This window comes from Eubalaena glacialis, chromosome 19 (assembly GCF_028564815.1).
Source record: "Eubalaena glacialis isolate mEubGla1 chromosome 19, mEubGla1.1.hap2.+ XY, whole genome shotgun sequence".
In the NCBI taxonomy this organism is placed as follows: domain Eukaryota; kingdom Metazoa; phylum Chordata; class Mammalia; order Artiodactyla; family Balaenidae; genus Eubalaena; species Eubalaena glacialis.
In genome coordinates, this window is record NC_083734.1 from 18,095,399 (window position 1) to 18,108,005 (window position 12,607).

The 12,607-nt window shown below is 42.9% G+C and overlaps 1 long non-coding RNA gene across 3 annotated transcripts in view; it reads left to right on the forward strand.

The window, feature by feature from the left end:
- LOC133080125 (uncharacterized) overlaps nt 1-12,607 on the forward strand; it is a 74,594-nt gene that overhangs the window by 44,919 nt on the left and 17,068 nt on the right. For 2 of the 3 annotated variants that reach the window (XR_009698404.1, XR_009698405.1), the window contains exon 4: nt 5,145-5,358. The exons of the other annotated variant lie outside the window; for it this stretch is intronic. This is a non-coding gene — a long non-coding RNA (uncharacterized LOC133080125). Of the gene's footprint in view, nt 1-5,144; nt 5,359-12,607 lie in introns of those variants that run through there. 3 annotated transcript variants of the gene reach the window in all.

The window sequence follows — 12,607 nt, forward strand, 5'->3', positions numbered from 1 at the left end:
TGGAATGGTCTCTGGAATGTGGGCAGATTGTAGCAGGTCCTGTCTCTGCCCATCCCTGTTTGACCCCTGTCTTTGCCAGGCGTTGCACACCCACACCATATCTGGTCTGGAGGGTTCTGTGTAATCACGCCCCCTGCTCACCCCTGCTGAACTTCTCAGGAACCCACACCCTGCCCTGGCCCTGCTCACTGCCCTGTTTGTACACTTCATCCTAGAAGCACGGCACAACACAGCTTCTCTCTCCTCGGGACATACCCCGGGCTCCCTGCTCTTCTTGGGCCCCTGCTCTTGGCTCTCCTCGTAACGCAGTGCATCGTCCGTGGCTGGCCCACGGGTCTATGACGGTGGGAGAGACGGGCACAGGCCTCACCCTGCAGAAGCCTGGCATAGCAGGAGAAAAATAGTAATGACAATCAGCAAATTGAGTGCTGCATTAAGGAAAAACTAAGTGCTGCATTAGATAAAAAATAAAGGCCCAGAGGCCAAATGTGGAGAATCGGGAGGAAGAGCTTGCTGCTGAGCCGGGAGCTGGAGGCCCATCGCAAACGTCGCCCTTGCAGGTGAGGCTTGGGAGGGGGAAATGTCCCTGTCCATAGGGAGAAGGTCTCCGACTGTTGCTGATGGGCTGGCAGGAGGTGTGATGGGCATTGGGCATCCAGTTGCCTCTGCTGGACTTCAGAGGTGCCCAAGACGGGGGTGGTGGTGCCAGTCGACAGGCCAGGTGGCCAGGTCAGGGTCTGTCAGCTGCAATGGCTGCATCACACAGCAGACATTGAACCTAGTCTGGGATAGTCAAGATAAAAGGTTTAGAAAAAGGCATGGTTAAAAAAAAGAAAAATAAAAATGAAAAAACATAAAAAAAAAAAAAGAAAAGAAAAAGGCATGTGATTTTCTTCCTTGTTTGTTTTTTACTAAAAACAGTAACTCCTCACCAATAACATATGATGGTAATAGCTCTCTCCTAGTGATCACGTGGTAGGTGGCAGATGCTTTGCTAAATTCTTAACATGTATTATCTCATTTAATCCTCGGAACAATCTTAGGAGGCTTTATCACTATCTTCACTTTATAGATAAGTCTACTGAGGAGTTTATCTCTAGGGAGGTTAAGTAACTTTAACAAGGTTCAAACGTGGATCTGTTTTACCCAGAGCTCAAATCTTTAACCACCTAATTCTGCCTAAGTATAGGCATTTTCTTTAAACAGCTGGGATGGGTTTGACCTGGCCGCAGGGCTTTCTTTAATTCCCAACTCCTTCACCTCAATTCACATTTAAACCAGTCCTCCAGTTTCTGCCTAAAAAAGCAATGCTTATCATATTTAAATATTTATTAGAAGTCTCCATCTCTGTAATGGTGTATTTCCCGAATAATTTTTCTGATGGGGTCCAACCCCACTGTGAGAATTTTTCAGATTTTAACCATGAGAGGTGATGGCTGCATTAACTAATCTTATTGTGGTAATCATTTCTCACAATATACATATATCAGTTCATTAAGTGGTACATCTTAAACTTACACAATGTTATCTGTCAATTATATCTCAATAAAGCTGGGGAAAAAAAGAAAGAATTTTGGGGAATTCCCTGGTGGTCCAGTAGTTAGGACGCAGCGCTTTCACTGCTGAGGTCGTGGGTTGGATCCCTGGTGGGGGAACTAATATCCCACAAACTCCGTGGCCAAAAAAAACACAAAAAAACAAAAAAAAATGGAAGAGTTTTGCTGAGGTAAATATTTTTCAAAGTTAAATAGGTCATTAAGTAGGGTTAGGAATCCTTTGTTATAAAGAAAGATTTTTGATGAATGGAATTTTCTGTAGCAAGCTTACTATTTATATTAACTCTAAGTATACCTTTGTATCACCTCTGTCAGGCAATTTACCTTTGCTCACCCTTTGGGAAATGGTTTTACATTTGATAAAGAGGCCCAAAGCAGACAATGCATCTCTGCTTTAATCCTTTAAGAAAAATACCTGCCTTTATGTCTGGCCCAACCTTAAAAATCAGGTAAATAACAGAGAATAGAGACTCCTTAAAACTATTTACACCGGTAACTGGGATTAATGTAGACCTCAGAGCTTTTAGTGACTTCTTCTGACCTCTCCTGGACACATTTGGGATTGCATGGCTCTCAGGTCCTTTAAAGCAACCAGCAAAATTAGAATTAAAGAGTTGAAGTATAAAGTGTTTCATCTAAATCCCTCATTTTTTGAGATAAAGAAAGTAAGGAGGGACTTCCCTGTTGGTGCAGTGGTTAAGAATCCATCTGCCAATGCAGGGGACACGGGTTTGAGCCCTGGTCCGGGAAGATCCTGCATGCCACGGAACAACTAAGCCCGTGTGCTACAACTACTGAGCCTGAGCTCTAGAGCCCGCGAGCCGCAACTACTGAGCCCGTGCACCACAACTACTGAAGCCCATGCGCCTAGAGCCCGTGCTCCGCAACAAGAGAAGCCACCGCAATGAGAAGCCCGCGCACCACAATGAAGAGTAGCCCCCGCTCGCCATAACTAGAGAAAGCCTATGTGCAACAATGAAGGCCCAAAGCAGCCAAAAATAAATAAATTAATTAATTAGTTAATTTTTTTTAAAAAAGGTAAGGCCCAATGAGTTTATGTGACTTATCCAAGGTCATTCAGTTACATGGTGGCATATGCAGGACCAGCACCTAGATATGTATTATCTCATTTAATGATAAAACACTGATGTGCAAATAGTGGTGAACTCCATTGGGATGAATACTCTTTAGATTATCTACAGAGAACCATCATTATTAGAAATGGGAACAACCGGCATAGACAAAGTGGTTGATAACCAAGAATTAAAAATTAGGATTGTTGGGACTTCCTTGGTGGACCAGTGGGTAAGACTCTGCGCTCCCAGTGCAGGGGGCCTGGGTTTGATTCCTGGTCGGGGAACTAGATCCCGCATGCATGCCACAACTAAGAAGTCCGCATGCCACAGCAGAGATCCTGCATGCTGCAACTAAGACCCTGTGCAGCCGAAATAATAAATAGATAAATAAATATTTTTTTTAATTGCGATTGTTTGAGGAAGGTCATAATTGTTTGAGGAAGGTCATGTCCCATATCCTATAATCCCACAATTATCTTCAGTTACTATTTGATGATGTATGTAGAGTAACAGAGAAGGATTCAGAGAATTCATTTTCACAAAAAGCTCTTTTTAGTTGCAAATTCCTCTTCTTGATTATGGTTTATTAAAATTAGTTTGCTTTCCCAGAGGAAATTTTAACTGACTATAGGGAAAGAAAACTGCCCAGGGTTAAAAGGATTGCTCTTTTTAAGAAATGACTCTGCTAGTGTCCCTGCAAAGGCATTTGGGACCCAAAAGAGGTGTCTAGAGGTTTCTGGTGCTTCTTTGGCCATGAGTTCCAGGTCTCCCCTTTGAGGCATATCTGGATTAGAAAGCTGAATGACCACAAATATAGAATCAACTTATTCCACATTTTAAAAGATCCAGATGCATAGCATTATCTAGATGAGTAGAATATCATATTTGAAAGAATAAAAGCTTTGGAGCCATGCAGTTAGTGGCTACTTACTAGCTGTGTGAGCTTAGGTAGATTACTTAACCTCTCTGAGCCTCAGTGTCCTCAGCTATAAAATAAGACTCAGAAATGGTACCTCCCCAGAGAGTTGTTTGAGAGTAAACCAGACTGTGTGTGCAAATTCTTAGCACACAACCTGGTACAACAGGCCAAGGGGAGGGATAGTGTTGAGTTTCTCACATGATCCTAAATACACCAAATATTTTTTAAATTTTATTTTATTGAAGAATAGTTGATTTACAATGTTGTGTTAATTTCTGCTGTACAGCAAAGTGAATCAGTTATACATACACATACATTCTTTTTCATATTCTTTTCCATTATGGTTTATCACAGGATATTGAATATATTTCTCTGCGCTATACAGTAGGATCTTATTGTTTATCCATTCTATATATAATAGTTTGCATCTGCTAATCCCAAACTCCCAATCTATCCCTCCCCCACCCTTGGCAACCACAAGTCTGTTCTCTGTATCTGCGAGTCTGTTTCTGTTTCGTAGATAAGTTCATTTGTGTCATATTTTAAATATTTATTTATTTATTTATTTATTTATTTATTTTGGCTGCACCAGGTCTTAGTTGCGGCATGTGAACTCTTAGTTGCGGCATGCAGGATCTAGTTCCCCGACCAGGGATAGAACCCGGGCCCCCTGTATTGGGAGCTCAGAGTCTTACCCACTGGACCACCAGGAAGTCTCATGTGTCATATTTTAGATTCCACATATAAGTGATTTCATATGGTATTTGTCTTTTTCTGACTGACTTCATTTAGTATGATATTCTCTAGGTCCATCAATGTTGCTGTAAATGGCATTATTTCATTATTTTTTATGGCTGAGTAGTATTCCATTGTATATATATACCACATCTTTTTTTTTTAAGTATTTATTTAGTTAGTTAGTTAGGCTGCTCTGGGTCTTAGCTGCAGCTTGCAGACTCAGTTGTGGCACGCAGACTTCTTAGTTGCAGCATGTGGACTCTTAGTTGTGGCATGCAACTTAGGGGCTCTAGTTCCCCGACCAGGGATCGAACCTGGGCCGCCTGCATTGGGAGCTCGGAGTCTTACCCACTGGACCCCCAAGGAAGTCCCTGTACCACATCTTCTTTCTCCGTTCATCTGTCAGTAGGCATTTAGGTTGTTTCCATGTCTTGGCTGTTGTAAATAGTGCTGCTGTGAACACTGAGGTGCACGTATCTTTTCAAATTATAGTTTTGTTGGGATATATGCCCAGGAGTGGGACTGCTGGATCATTCTATTTTTAACTTTTTGAGGAACCTCCATACTGTTCTCCATAGTGACTGCACCAACTTAACATTCCCACCAACAGTGTAGAAGGGTTCCCTTTTCTCCACACCCTCTCCAGTATTGTAGACTTTTTAATGATGGCCCTTCTGACTAGTGTGAGGTGGTACCTCATTGCAGTTTTGATTTGCATTTCTCTAATGCAAATTGCATTTGCAATTAGTGATGTTGAGCATTTTTTCATGTGCCCGTTGGCCATCTGTATGTTTTCTTTAGATAAATGTCTGTTTAGGTCTTCTGCCCATTTTTCTTTTCTTTTTTTTTTTCCAGCACCACGTGGCATGTGGGATCTTAGTTCCCTGACCAGGGATTGAACCTGTGTCTTCTGCGGTGGAAGAGTGCAGTCCTAACCACTGGACTGCCAGGGAATTCCCATTCTGCCCATGTTTTTCAATTGGGTTGTTTGTTTTTTTGTTGTTGAGTTGTATGAGCTGTTTGTATATTTTGGAGATTAAGCCCTTGTCAGTCGCATCATTTGCAAATATTTTTCTCCCAGTCCGTAGGTTGTCTTTTCATTTTGTTTATGATTTCCTTTGCTGTACAAAAGCTCGTACATTTGATCAGGTCTCGTTTGTTTATTTTTGCTTTTATTTCTATTGCCTTAGGAGACTGACCTAAGAAAACATTGGTACAATTTATGTCAGAGAATGTTTTGCCTGTGTTCTCTTCTAGGAGATTTATGGTATCATGTCTTTAAGTCTTTAAGCCATTTTGCATTTATTTTTGTGTATGGTATGAGGGTGTGTTCTAACCTCATTGATTTACATACGGCAGTCCAGCTTTCCCAGCACCACTTGCTGAAGAGACTGTCTTCTTTCCATTGTAAATACAGAAGATCTTAATGGTGGAAGTTATACTCGTTTTGTTTTACCCACAAAACTACTAATTTATGTTTTTATCGTGAAGGACGTTTCAATTCTATCCCTCAAAAACCTAATAAAATCATCTAAAATGGACAAGACTTATGTTCACAAAGGCTTTCAAAAGAGTAGTACGACATCCCCACTCCAATACTTTTTTGTTGTTTGCTTTTTGTGATTTTGTTGTGTCTTCTCCACAATAAAGAGTGCTCTTAAAACTTGGCAGTTAAATTGACTGACTGTGTGTGTGTGTGTGCGTGTGTGTGAGTGTGTGTGTTTAAACATTTCATAAGCATGTGCTTAGCACATTTCTTCAAGAGGAAACAAATCTTTGTCAATGAGAAACTGAAGGCATGATGCCTCCCTGAGTTAATGAAGTCAACCCAGCCTGTCTTTTGTTGCAATGAGAGAGGGGAAGTGTAATCCTTTCCCATTATATTAGAGCAGAAGTCACAGTGGGGTGCTACTGAGAAAGAGCTAAGGGGACAGGATTCTGGAGTTTTGAAATTCTTTAGCCAGAGCAGTGCTGCATTGATCAGTTTTGTGATTTATCTGCTCCCCTCAGGAAGATTTTGTTTACGCACAAATTTTTTTTTTTTTTTTTTTTTTGTGGCTGAAAAATATTTGAACAATAGAACACAGATCTAGTCCCATTTCCTAATTTTACATATGAGGAAACTGAGGCTCGTGGAAGTGAAATGACTTACCACTAAGTTAGAAGTAGAGCCAAAAATAGTGCCCAGGATGTGTATTGGTCAGAGGTCGTGGTTGTCCATTATAGAAGCCAATTCTGGATAACTCAAGCAAAGGCTCACAGGGGCTGTCAGAATTCATGGGAATCTGAGAGTCAGACTTGGAAATATCAGCAACCAAGAGCCCTCTGGAGGGCCAAGAAGCTGGACAGTGTTCACAGAAAGTCCAGAAATTGTTTCATAACCAGGGGAGCCTGTTCAAAATATTGATGCCTCTTCCGCCTCGACTGCAATGGATGGCGCCAACCTTTCTTTCTTAGTATCATGTCATTTTTTTTTTTAATTTATTTTATTTTATTATTATTATTATTTTTTTGGCTATGTTGGGTCTTTGTTGCTCCGCACGGGCTTTCTCTACCTGTGGTGTGGGGGCTACTCTTCGTTGAGGTGAGCGGGCTTCTCATTGTGGTGGCTTCTCTTGTTGCGGAGCATGGGCTCTAGAAGCATGGGCTTCATTAGTTGCAGCTCGGGGGCTCAGTAGTTGTGGCTCACAGGCTCTAGAGCACAGGCTCAGTAGTTGTGGCGCACGGGCTTAGTTGCTCCGTGGCATGTGGGATCTTCCCAGACCAGGGCTCGAACCCGTGTCCCCTGCATTGGCAGGCGGATTCTTAACCACCGTGCCACCTGGGAAGCCCAGTATCATGTCATTTTCTCAAGATTCAAAGTCCTCGGAGAAAGTACCTGGTTGACTGAGCTGAAGCCATGCACTCTTGCTGCAGCTGAACTTGAGCCAGGAGAGGCAGATCTGGCCCCTTGAGTTCCCATAGGAGAGTAGCACCACAATGACCCACGCACAATCAGGGAGGGAAAATGCCCCAGAAGGAAATTTTGGATACAGTTTAGTGGGAATGGATGTGGGCAGCCCATGGGGCAACCACAGGGAGCCTGGTGGCATACAGCGGATTCTGACCACATGGATAAATTGTGCCAAACAGGAAGTGACACAGCAGGGAGGAAAGGATCCTTGTTGATGTTTAACCTGACTCTGACCTTTCCCAGGGTGAGCCTCTTTCCTGCTGTTACATCCTTGGTACAGCTGGGAAAACTCCACCAACTTATCACCGACATGAAACTACTTATTTAATAATCCTGTACCCATTGCTAAACAATGGCTCTTTTAGAAAATTATTTCTTAAAATGTAGGTCTACTTCCAAGGTTAGGATAAAGAGCTGGTCGGGTCGTTAGGGAAGTAATGATGGTCTATCAGTCCAGAGAAACAAAACCAATAGGTTGTGTATATACAGGCAGACCTCAGAGATATTGAGAGTTCTGTTCTAGACCACCAAAATAAAGCGAATATTGCAATAAAGTGAGTCACATGAATTTTTTGGTTTCCCAGTGCATATAAAAGTTATGTTTACGGGCTTCCCTGGTGGCGCAGTGGTTGAGAATCTGCCTGCTAATGCAGGGGACACGGGTTCGCGTCCTGGTCTGGGAAGATCCCACATGCCGCGGAGCAACTAAGCCCGTGAGCCACAACTACTGAGCCTGCGCGTCTGGAGCCTGTGCTCTGCAAAAAGAGAGGCCACAATAGTGAGAGGCCTGCGCACCGCGATGAAGAGTGGCCCCCGCTTGCTGCAACTACAGAAAGCCCTAGCACAGAAACGAAAGCCCAACATAGCAATCAATCAATCAATAAATAAATCTTTAAAAAAAAAAAAAAAGTTATGTTTACACTGTACTGTAGTCTATTAAGTGTGCTATAGCATTATGTCTTAAAAAAAGCAATGTAGAGACCTTAACTTAAAAATACTTTATTAGGGACTTCCCTGGTGGCGCAGTGGTCAAGAATCCACCTGCCGATGCAGGGGACACGGGTTCGAGCCCTGGCCGGGGAAGATCCCACATGCCGCAGAGCAACTAAGCCTGTGCACCACAACTACTGAGCCCATGCACTGCAACTACTGAAGCTCATGCGCCTAGAGCCTGTGCTCTGCGACAAGAGAAGCCACCGCAATGAGAAGCCCGCACACCACATGAAGAGTAGCCGCCGCTCGCTGCAACTAGAGAAAGCCCACGCGCAGCAAGGAAGACCCAATGCAGCCAAAAATTTTTTTAAAATAATTAATTAATTAATTTTAAAAATCTTATTAAAAAAATACTTTATTGGGACTTCCCTGGTGGTCCAGTGGTTAAGACTCCGTGCTCCCAACGCAGGGGACCCTGGTTCGATCCCTGGTCAGGCAACTAGAGCCCGCATTCATGCTGCAACTGAAGATCCCGCGTGCCACAACTAAGACCTGGTGCAGCCAAATAAACAAATAAATATTTTTTAAAAAATAAAAATACTTTATTGCTAAAACATGCGAACCATCCTCTGAGCCTTCAGCAAGTCGTAGTCCTTTGTTTGTTTTGTTCTGCTTTTTTATTGAAGTATAGTTGATTTACAATGTTTCAAGTGTATAGCAAAGTGATTCATTTATATGTATACATAAACATATATACATGTGTATATGTATATATTCCAGCGAATTGTAATCTTTTTGCTGGTGGAGGGTCTTGCCTTGATATTGGTGGCTGTAGCAATTTCTTAAAATAAGACAACAATGAAGTTTGCTGCATGGATTGACTCTTCCTTTCATGAATGATTTCTCTGTAACATGAAATGCAATTTGATAGCATTTTACCCACCATAGAACTTCTTTCAGAATTGGAGTCAGTCCTCTCAAACCCTGCTGCTGCCTACAAATTTTACGTAGTATTCTAAATCCTTTGTTGTCATTTCAACAATCTTCACAGCATCTTCACCAGGAGTAGAGTCCATCTCAAGAAATCAGTTTCCTTACACTCAGCTGCAGAGCAGCATACTCATTATTCCCTGTGGAATGCGTTGCTACAAACCTTCAATTTGTAAAAAGTGGCAATATCTGCGAGGCGCCATAAAGTGAAGTACAATAAAACAAGGTATGCTGTATATGGAGAGAGGGAAGTATTTTCAGGAATTGGCGCACTTGATCGTGGAGGCTGGTGAGTTCAAAATCTGCAGGGTAGGCAGGAGGCTGGAGACCCAGGGAAGCATTGCAGCTTGAGCCCAATGTGGTCTGCTGGCAGAATTTCCTCTTCTTCTGGAGAAGTTGGTCTTTGTTCTTTCTTTTTTTTTAAAAATTAATTAATTTTATTTTTATTTATTTTTGGCTGTGTTGGGTCATCGTTACTGCGCACGGGCTTTCTCTAGTAGTGGCGAGCGGGGGCTACTCTTCGTTGCGGAGCGCAGGCTTCTCATTGCGGTGGCTTCTCTTGTTGCGGAGCACGGTCTCTAGGTGCACGGGCTTCAGTAGTTGTGGCTCGCGGGCTCTAGAGCGTGGGCTCAGTAGTTGTGGCGCACGGGCTTTGTTGCTCTGTGGCACGTGGGATCTTCCCGGACCAGTGCTCAAACCAGTGTCCCCTGCATTGGCAGACGGATTCTTAACCAGTGTGCCACGAGGGAAGCCCGAGTTGGTCTTTTTTCTATCAAGGGCTTCAACTGGTTGGATGAGGCCCACCCACATCATGGTCATCTGCTTTATTCGAAGTCTACTACTTTAAATGTTAATCTCTTCCTAAAAATACCTTCACAGAAACATCTAGAATGTTTGACCAATATCTGGGTACCATGACCTAACCAAGTTGACACATGAAATTGACCATCACACGTCTCAGAAAAGGAGCTGGCAAGGTTTAAAGGACTTTACAGCCAGCTGTAGCCACAGTTGACCTTGGGCAGCCACTTTCCTCTTTGGATTTCAGTGTCCTTATTTGTAAGGTGAGGGGCTTGAGTTGGGTGGTCTCTAACGGCTTGGGGGTAAAATAAGAAGGTGAGTATAAACACTGAACTTATCCCCTCCCAGATTCTCATGGGGAATTTCCAACAGAGTTTTAAATGGTGAGAACTTGCTTCAGACGTGGAAACCAGGTAGAGTGCTATTTATGGGTTTCCTACCCAGCCCCCATTCCCTCCTTCCCAGCAGCACCCCAGCTTTTATTCAGGTTCCCATCTTCCCTCATATAGCTGTGTGCTTCCAGAAGAACTGACCTCATGCCCAGCACCAAGTGTTGGCCTGCTTGGCCTGAGAGGACTTTTATCCCCCTGCCATTTATTGGTTCAAGAACCCAGTCAATTAACACACACCGATTCTCTGGACATTGGAACAAGTTCACAAAGGGGTTGGTAACCAGATGGAGCCAATATGGTGTAAAGAGAAGTTTGCTGTAAGCTTCTGAAAAAGTTACATCCTCCTGCTTGAGAGATACCTACCAGAAGAGGCCATTTGTCTTCCTCTGGATGTGGTCAGGTGAGGCTCAGAATTGTGGCAGCCATCCTGCTACTAGTGCAAGACGAATCCAACTCAGGAGAATCCCAAGAACCAAAGCTGAAGCCCTGATTGTATCATATCCAACCACCCCTAGTGATGAACTTTTCCAGTTATGGGACCCAATAAATCCTTTTTTTTTTTAAGCCAGTTTGAGTGGGGTTAGGGTTACTTGTAACAAACAGAACCCTAACAGACACAACACTATAAAGGATGCCATTGAAATGCTTCTGGACTCGGTGCTAGGCTAATTCTGACAGTGGAGGGTGAGAACAGGCAGACACAGCCGGACGGAAGCCTGCACAGCAGGGCTTTCTCTCCAAGCAGGCAGCTGCACCAGGCAGTACCTGCATCCAGTAGGGCTTTCCCCCAAAACAAACAAATGGGGAGACATCACTGTATCCATGAAAAGATGCTGCAAATCCAAAGAAGAGGACCACCCTGGAGAATAAGGAGGAATTCTCCAATTTGAAGTAAGTTTACGCAGCATTTTAGAAAATGTATGAAGTGGATGTTATTGTTTAATCTGCTTAGCATCCCTCCCCCACCTCTTTTGACAATTGGCTTCATCCAGTGGACACAGGTCTGGGAATGAGACCCAGGCTAGACCAATAAGCCTATCCCCGAAATATTTCGTGAAGCCAGAAGAGAGGAATTCTATCGCCTCTTGGGTTACAGAGCTGAAAGGGTATGAATTTGGTGTTACTAGTGTTCTTGTTTCTAACCAGAGGGCAAAAATCCAACTGCAGTAGGAGAAAATGAAGCCAGTAAGGCTAAGGAAGGGTGGGGGAGAGAGAGAGAGAGCCGGCAGCGTGAAGACCCTGGTTTCAATCCCTCTCTGAGGTCCCTGGAGACATCCTGGTTTCTGAGACTCTGCCTTCATTCTGTCAGCTTCCCCAGTGTCTTTCCAATAAAGTCCCCATTTCCCTCAAGCCACTTCCAGCTGGGTTTCTGTTTCTTGCATGTGAAAGGGCCCTGGCTCACAGAGCGGCTGCTTCATGTCCTTATCCAGCCAAATTGAAGGGAACATTGGCCAATACAGAGCAAGAAGTCATAAGGAGGGATCCCTCTGAGATCAGGAAACATTTTCACGGAGAAGGAAACAACAAATGCCAAATGAAAAACTTCTTGGAGGCAGAGCTGCCAAAAATTAATTTAGTGAAGAAGACAAACTTAAGAAATTCACCTAGAACTCAGGATACATATGAAAATTACAAAACCAAAAGTGACGTGGAGGGCTTATTCAGGAGATCCAAGGTAGACATACAGGCTGACAGTTCTTTATTCAAAACCCCTGGAGTCAGATGCACTTCTGGAGTCGGCATTTGGGGGGTTTTAGAGAGGTGACGTAGTGTATCCACGGATAATACATACATCCTTCATGGGGTCTAGGTCAGCACTCTGCAATCAAAAATATTACATTTCTGCAGTAAAACACTGAGGGAAATAAATAAAGACAATAAATAGTCTCATATCATGCCTGGTCAGGATTTACTGCCAAATAAGTGTTGCCAGCTCCTGAGAAAATTTTTGGTTTTCAGAGAATTTTAAGATTTTGGAATTCTGGCTAAAGGCAACTGTAATAGGAATCTCAAAAAAAGATCACAGAACTGATAAAATAGGAGAAACATTCAAAGAATCAAGGAGGTGGGTAAACATTCAAGAGCTGAAAATAGTGAAACTGAAGTTCAAAAGGTCAAAGAGTGTGAGGTGAAATTAATTTAAACAAGACCTAAATGCACTCTGGTCATATTTTTAATATGAAAGATAAAGAAAAAAATCTATAAGAATATAGAAAATTCTAATAAATAATTTATTGCATTGATTTAAT